Source organism: Pseudonaja textilis, chromosome 3 (genome assembly GCF_049901715.1).
Source record: "Pseudonaja textilis isolate UNSWEBS1 chromosome 3, rPseTex1.2, whole genome shotgun sequence".
Classification (NCBI taxonomy): Eukaryota; Metazoa; Chordata; class Lepidosauria; order Squamata; family Elapidae; genus Pseudonaja; species Pseudonaja textilis.
In genome coordinates, this window is record NC_141992.1 from 21242691 (window position 1) to 21249575 (window position 6885).

Below are 6885 nucleotides of genomic sequence, written 5' to 3' on the forward strand. Positions count from 1 at the left end.
TCTGTAAAATTGTTGGAATTAGACCTATGTGAAGTGGCTGAAATTTGACTTGACAAGGGAATTCTACAACTACAAATTAAATTAAAGTTATCTCCGGACACTTTATAACAGGGGTCCCCAACCCCCGAGCTGTGGCCCACTTCTGCACCTTGAGCCATTCAGAACCAGGCCACAGAAGTGGCGGGCGCATCGACACATCCCCACTTGCGCAAGCAGCAAGCAAGCACGTTTTTGCATGCTCATTTGCACGAGGGCAGGTGTGAGCCCGCTTTTGCACAGAACTACCTTCTCTTCCCCCCTCTGCCCCACCCCCCAATCCAGAAAGATTGAGGAACAACATTTATTTTGGCACAACACATTCAGTAATTGGATGAGGCTTCTGTACAAGACGTCTCAGAATCCTCTCTCTGCTGCTTGTTCTGCGAGAACAGACTCCCAAGGGATGTCTGGCACTTCCCAGAAGAGATGGGCAAAGGGGGTCCCTCACCCAAAACCTTGAAGCCAAAGCAGTCCTTACAACCTTTACATGCCTCTTGACACAATTCTGCGCAGCACATTTTTCAACTTATCACAAGCGTGATTAAAAAAAAAAAACATACCAAGAAAGGTGTAATCACATGGTCGAGTTGAATCAAAACAACACCATTCCAGTACAGGTAGTCCTCGATTTACAACAGTCCATTTAGTGGCCATTCGAAGTTACAACAGAACTGAAAAAAATGACTTAAGTTATGACCATTTTTCACACCACCTTTGCAGCATCTCCATGGTCACGTGATTTGCATTTGGATGCTTGGCAACTGGTTCACATGACGGTTGCAGTGTCCCAGGGTCATGTGATCATCTTTTGCGACTTTCTGACAAAGCCAATGGAGAATCCAGATTCACATAAGAGCTGTGTTACTAATTTAACATCTGCAGTGAGTCACTTAACAAATGTGGCAAGAAAAATCGCAAAATGGGGCAAATCTCACTTAACAGATTTCTCACTTAGCAACTTAAATTCTGGGCTCGGTTGTGGTCATAAATCGAGGATTGCCTGAAATTAAATCTGCCAGTGATTAATGTCAGATATACCTTCCTATAGGTATTTTACTCCAAATACAAAGTCTCGGGACAGGCCTCTGCCAATAAATCCATGTAGGATATTTAATTAGTTGTCAGTTTTAACTTATTAACAGTAATTGTAAATTTTCTAGATATCTACAAGTACAGGCACACATATGTACCAGTGTCTGAAATAATAGAGAGGAATTGTCACAGAAATGTTTTAAAGTATAGTTTTGTTTTGAGGGTTACTGTTGTTTTAAGCTAGTCCGTGTGAACTAGGTTACACATGACATTGTAATTTGCATTGTATGCTGTTCAGAAGGAGGCACGGAGAGTTTTGTGAAGACCTGGAGAGCCTATGTCAAGAGTTGGGGCCATCTGCAATATGTGTGTAGCAAAAACAAAGTCAAGAGTACAATTGCAGTTGAAGTATTGACTCTTTTACATGTACAGGTAGTCCTCACTTACGGTAATTGGGACCAGCAACTCCGTTGCTAAGTAAAGTAGTCATAAAGCACAAAGTGGCATCACACTTGCTTAGGACAACCATTTCAGTAGTCCTAGCTGCTGTTCTTGGGCAAATCCCACACAATGGTAGTGTCCTCTGTGGTCATATGATCACCATTTATGACCCGCCTTCCTCCCCGTTGGCTTTGCTTGTCGAAAACCAGCAGTGAAGGTTGCAAATGGCAACCACATAACACAACACCGCAGAACACTGTCTGTAGAATACTTATCACCGTCACAATTGCAAGTTGGTTGTAAAGCATCCAAATGGTGACTGTGGGGATGCTGTGATAGCTAGAACTACAAGGAATGGCAAGCCCTCTTGTTCAGCACTGTCATAACTATAACCTCAAACAGTTGCTGAGCAAGTGGTTGCTGAATAAGGACTACCTCTATCAGTTGGGCTTGGAAGCTTCTGCAAGAGCCCTCCTTGGATACAAGAAATGAACAAAAACCTGTCTTGTTTCAAACATGATCTTTGCCTGTTCACAGCACTTTGTTTTTAAAGTACAGTGTAACTAACCCATAACCCACTAACATAAAACAAACATATGTAGCCTCTTCCCAAAGAGAGATTATGCAAATTTCTTTGATATGCCTACCAACCCAATCCAACCCATCTATATTGCTGTATTGGCAGTGTTATAATAGTGTTAGTAATTTACTGGTATATGCCAAAAATATTTTTATCATTGGAATGCAACAAGAAAGTTGATTGCAGTTATTTCCCATTTATTGTAGCAGTTACAACTGGTTTGTTTGATAAAGATTCCTGATCTTGGTTTCATCCACAGTGGTAGTGTTTCATACTGTAAATACTTTGAAGACTGGGTGTCTGTGGAGATTATTAATCATCCAGTCGCTGTTGTCCCAAAAGTGCTTTTTTCCCAAAAGGCAACTGGACTTTGGTTGTTGTTTTTTTCTTTGAAAACATTCACTTCTCATGAAGTTTCTTCTCTTTTCTACGAATTTGTGGGGAATGGAAAGATTGGGTGAAAGGACTAAAGAAACCTGCAATTTCTGTAACATACCAGTAGGGGGTGCTAGCAAGCTTTCCAGCAAAAAAAAGGGGGAAAAAACAGCTGTTGCTGTATATTGTCATTTTTTTTTCTGTTGTAATAAGCAATTCAGCAAATTCAATGGGATTTTTAAGCAAAAGGATTTGAATCCCCACCCAACAATTTTCTTTCAACTTCTGGTATTGTTTTTTCCACTCCTTCCAGATGACCTGGAAGGCCTTCATCTCATGCAAAGTATTGCTGCTTTGAGCAATGCCAGTCAAAACAGCCACAGTTGTGCTTACTAGGCCTGTACAAAGCACTTTGGACTTGCCTTCCCAAAGAGCTTTGCACCATGAATGTCTTTTTTTAAGCACTGCAATTGGCCTCAACCAGCATTTTATGTTGCTTTGCTTGGCTCCATCAGTGTTTGCAAAGTTGGTAAGGCAGTAAAGATTTTTCTGACTCCCTAGACTTGAAGTCCTCTCCCAGCCCTTGCGAGTGCTTGTCAAGGCAGATGAAATGAAACAACAAAGCAGCACTGGTTGCCTCTTATGAATAAGAGATGTGTGTTGTTTTGCAAAGCGGCTTTGGGAGCATGCTTGGTTCTAGTTTTCATTTTCTTAGCCCTACAGTCTTCTTGTCCCCATCACTGCCTAGTCATGGTTAGTTTGCGTGAAATGATTCATCTGGGCTTTGGATATTTTTTTTATCACCTTTCTTGGAATGGAAAACCTCTAGAAACGAGGGAGAATAACTCCTGTTGTCTCCAGCTAATAGGTATATATTTTTTGACCTTCCAAATGTTTGAAAATTAAAGTTCAGAATTAAAAATAAGGACAACATGTTTTTGGAGATCACCTTTTTTATTGCTGATCTATATAAATTCTAATCATCTTGCAGCCCTTTCCTAGAAATGCTCATTTGTACATTCCTGATCCAAAGAAGGAATTGAATCTCGATAGCAGTGTTGGTGCTTTTTCACAACAGTGTTGCTTTGGTATTCATGGTTACCATGATGATTACTTTGGGATTTTCTGAATATTACTGACAATTTCTTTATTCTAGTGGATGCACTAATGCAGGGGTCCCCAACCCCATATCCGTGGACTGGCATCGGGTCAGGGCATACCAGAAACTGGGCTGTGCAAACAAATGAAACCCTACCTGTGAGATGCAGGCAACATGTGAAACCGCATCCCCTCTGGTCCATAGAAAATTTTTTAGTCACGGAACCGGTCCCTAGTGCCCGAAAGGTTGGGGGTGGGGGAGGACATTGCACTAATGTACAAATGCAAGAAATATCACAACAAATTTAGCCACACACAACATTGGGTCCAACTGAAGGCCTGTGATAAATGGTGAAAACATATTCCTTCCACTATTCAGTCAGCAAAGAACTTGATCAAGTCACAAGTACACTTTTACAAACCAGTTGTAAGCTGAAGGAGGGAAAGGTTGCTGACATGTTTATAAAATGAAATTGTGGTTATCTACTAGAGATCTCTGGGCCTAGAATTTCCTCTGGAAATACTAAAGTACCATAGATATGTCTGTCTCTGGCAGCCACACCTGACATTAAATAATGTGCCATGAAGTCTGTACTGAATTCTCAGAGGGATCCAGGTGTTGGCACATCTCCAGCAGTGAATTTCTCACCTTCTAAAGACTATCTCTGGAAAAGCAAGTTTTTAAACCCATCAACAGTTCTGAGAAGGCGGCATTACCCCTGTGAAGAAGAAAAAGGCGATCTTCTCTAGCTCCTTTGAAAATGTGTGAATTCAGCAGTCTTGATCAACGATGCTACCCTAAGTAATGCAACTGAATGCTGTACATTACATCATTGCTTTTATTTCTCATTTTTCTTTAATCTACATAATCTCTGAATTGGAAGGTTGGCACAATTATGCCATTCATTCATGCCAAGACGTGAAGCTATGGGAGGTGAGGGTACTGATGAGGTTGGAGATTTTACACTGGAATCTTAACAGATTTCTACATGTATGCGCAATTTTTTTCCCTCCCTGAGCTTGCAAGTTTTGTTCTTTAAGATATAGACACAACATTAAAAATAAAAAAGTCCTTGTACACTGCTTTTTCCAACAATACACAAAGCCTTCCTTCGGCTGTGAAATTTGAATCTGAGTTTCATCCAGAAATATCCAGTGAATGGAATTTAGTGATTATGATAAGAATAGAGAAACTGAACATCATTCGCTGTCCTGTCACACTTAGAACTCCTAATAGAAATTCAGGAATTGTAACTCATTTATAAACTACACCCCTCTACAAAGCTTTTAAGATTTCATATTTTGGTTGAATTGTCACAAAAAATCATAATCTGTAAAGTGCACTTGATTTTGAATAGTATACATTATTCAGTCAATAAGACAAAGATTCTTAGCCAATTGGTCTTACATATTAAAACAGTGTACAACAATAATTGTAGTCTACTTTAATAGTTGTGAGACAAGGGTGTATTATTAAAGATACTGGCCATAAGACAATTGGTATTACTGCATTTGGGACTGGGATTGGGAACATTTTCCAGTAAACGCTACATTCTCAATTTGGTGTCTAAAGTTAGAACAAAAATATCTGCTACCAGAGATAAAACTAACGTGATATGTGTAGTATGAACTGGATCCCCAAGAGGTGCTACTCCAAAATTAAAAATAAATTAACATTTCATGAGACCATGTGGAAAATAAAACTCTTACAAGAGTTTGTTTTACCAGGTATTTTGAAATGTGATCTTTCCAAAATCTTGCTTAAGGTTTCAGCAGACATATCAATAGTCATGATCGTTTTGGCCATCTATTATTTTATAGAGATGGTGGGTTGTAGTCCATGTAGATGCCATATTGCTAACTCCTAAAATAGGCAGAGAATGGAGAGATTCAGAACATGTTGTAGGATGCAGTATTATCAGTAAGCTGAACAATAAACTAATCACAAGGCTGGATTCACGTTAACATGCTAGGGTAAAAGATGGTGAAGTAATTTGTAGTGCAGTGTGTTTACTTACCTTGTAGTGCAGGTAGCCACTTACCTGCCTACTGGCAGCCAGATGGGTGGTATATAAAATTAATAATAAATAAAATACTGGCCTGCTTGCCAGCTGAGAATTGCCTAACAACTAATGATCCACGATTAACAATAGCAATGGGGAGTGCTGGGTTTGCCTTCATCAAGCAATATATTCATGTGGAATTGTGCTTTACAATTGTGTTACTTAGCAAAGGAAATTCTGGTCCCCAAACTCTGTGGATAGTTTTGTCAGGATTCTATACATCAGGGGTGTTCAACCTTGGCAACTTTTAAGACTTGTGGACTTCAACTCCCAGAATTGAATGGGAGAATTTGATGCTGTCTTGGGGATTCTGGGAGTTGAAGTCCACCATCCTTAAAGTTGCCAAGGTTGGATATCCCTGATGTATATGATTTTTCGTCCTGTCCTTTACAGTCTTACCCCAGTTCTGTGATGTAGACAAGATAGAAAGATGGTAATTAAAGCACAGTAATCTTTGAAATCCAATGGATTTTAAAGCTAAGAGGAAACTGCTGACTCCTATTCTTTTATTCTTTCTATATTTTTGTGTGTGTGTGTGTGTTGTTCCATCCCTACACCAAAACATCAAAAAAAAAAAAAAATACAACTGCAACTGGTGTTTCATAATCCATGATGTTAGAACAGAGATTTCTCTCCTTATTCGCCTCAAAAAAAAAATTTTTTTTAATCCCCTCACTATATTTTCATTGCCTCACTGCAGAAATCTCCAGCCCTGGGCTACCAGATTAGATGTTGTCTAGGGTTAATGACCAGATGTTTTTCAGCTGCTGGACAGATTTCCAGCTGAGACCGAAAAGAGTGGCTGGCTATCCAGCAAGCAAGTATTAATATAAACACTGTAGAGGCCTAGCCTTAAGCGAGCCATTAAAAACTTCCCACGATACTGTGAGGGATGCTGTCTTCCTTAGGGACCCATCCAGAAATTCTGCTGCCCCAGAATATCTTGTGTGGCTCAAGCTGGAGCTGCCACCTGCTAATGTAATGCCGGGGCCAAGCCTCCCCCTTGGTTTAGTGGCGCCAGAGCCGTGTGGTCGCTGGAATTTGATTATTTGTGTTAGCAGATAATTCAGGCCAGAAGGCTTCGAGGGCTCTCCTTGTTCACTGGATGCCATCAGGCTTCCCAGCAAAGCAGAGTCGCAGAAACACTGTCTCCTTCCCTACAAACCCACCATGAGAAATACCACAAAATGCACTTGGGAGGGAGGGAGGGCGGGAGAGAGAAAGAAAGTCCTCAAGTATGTGCCAAAGTTAATTTTA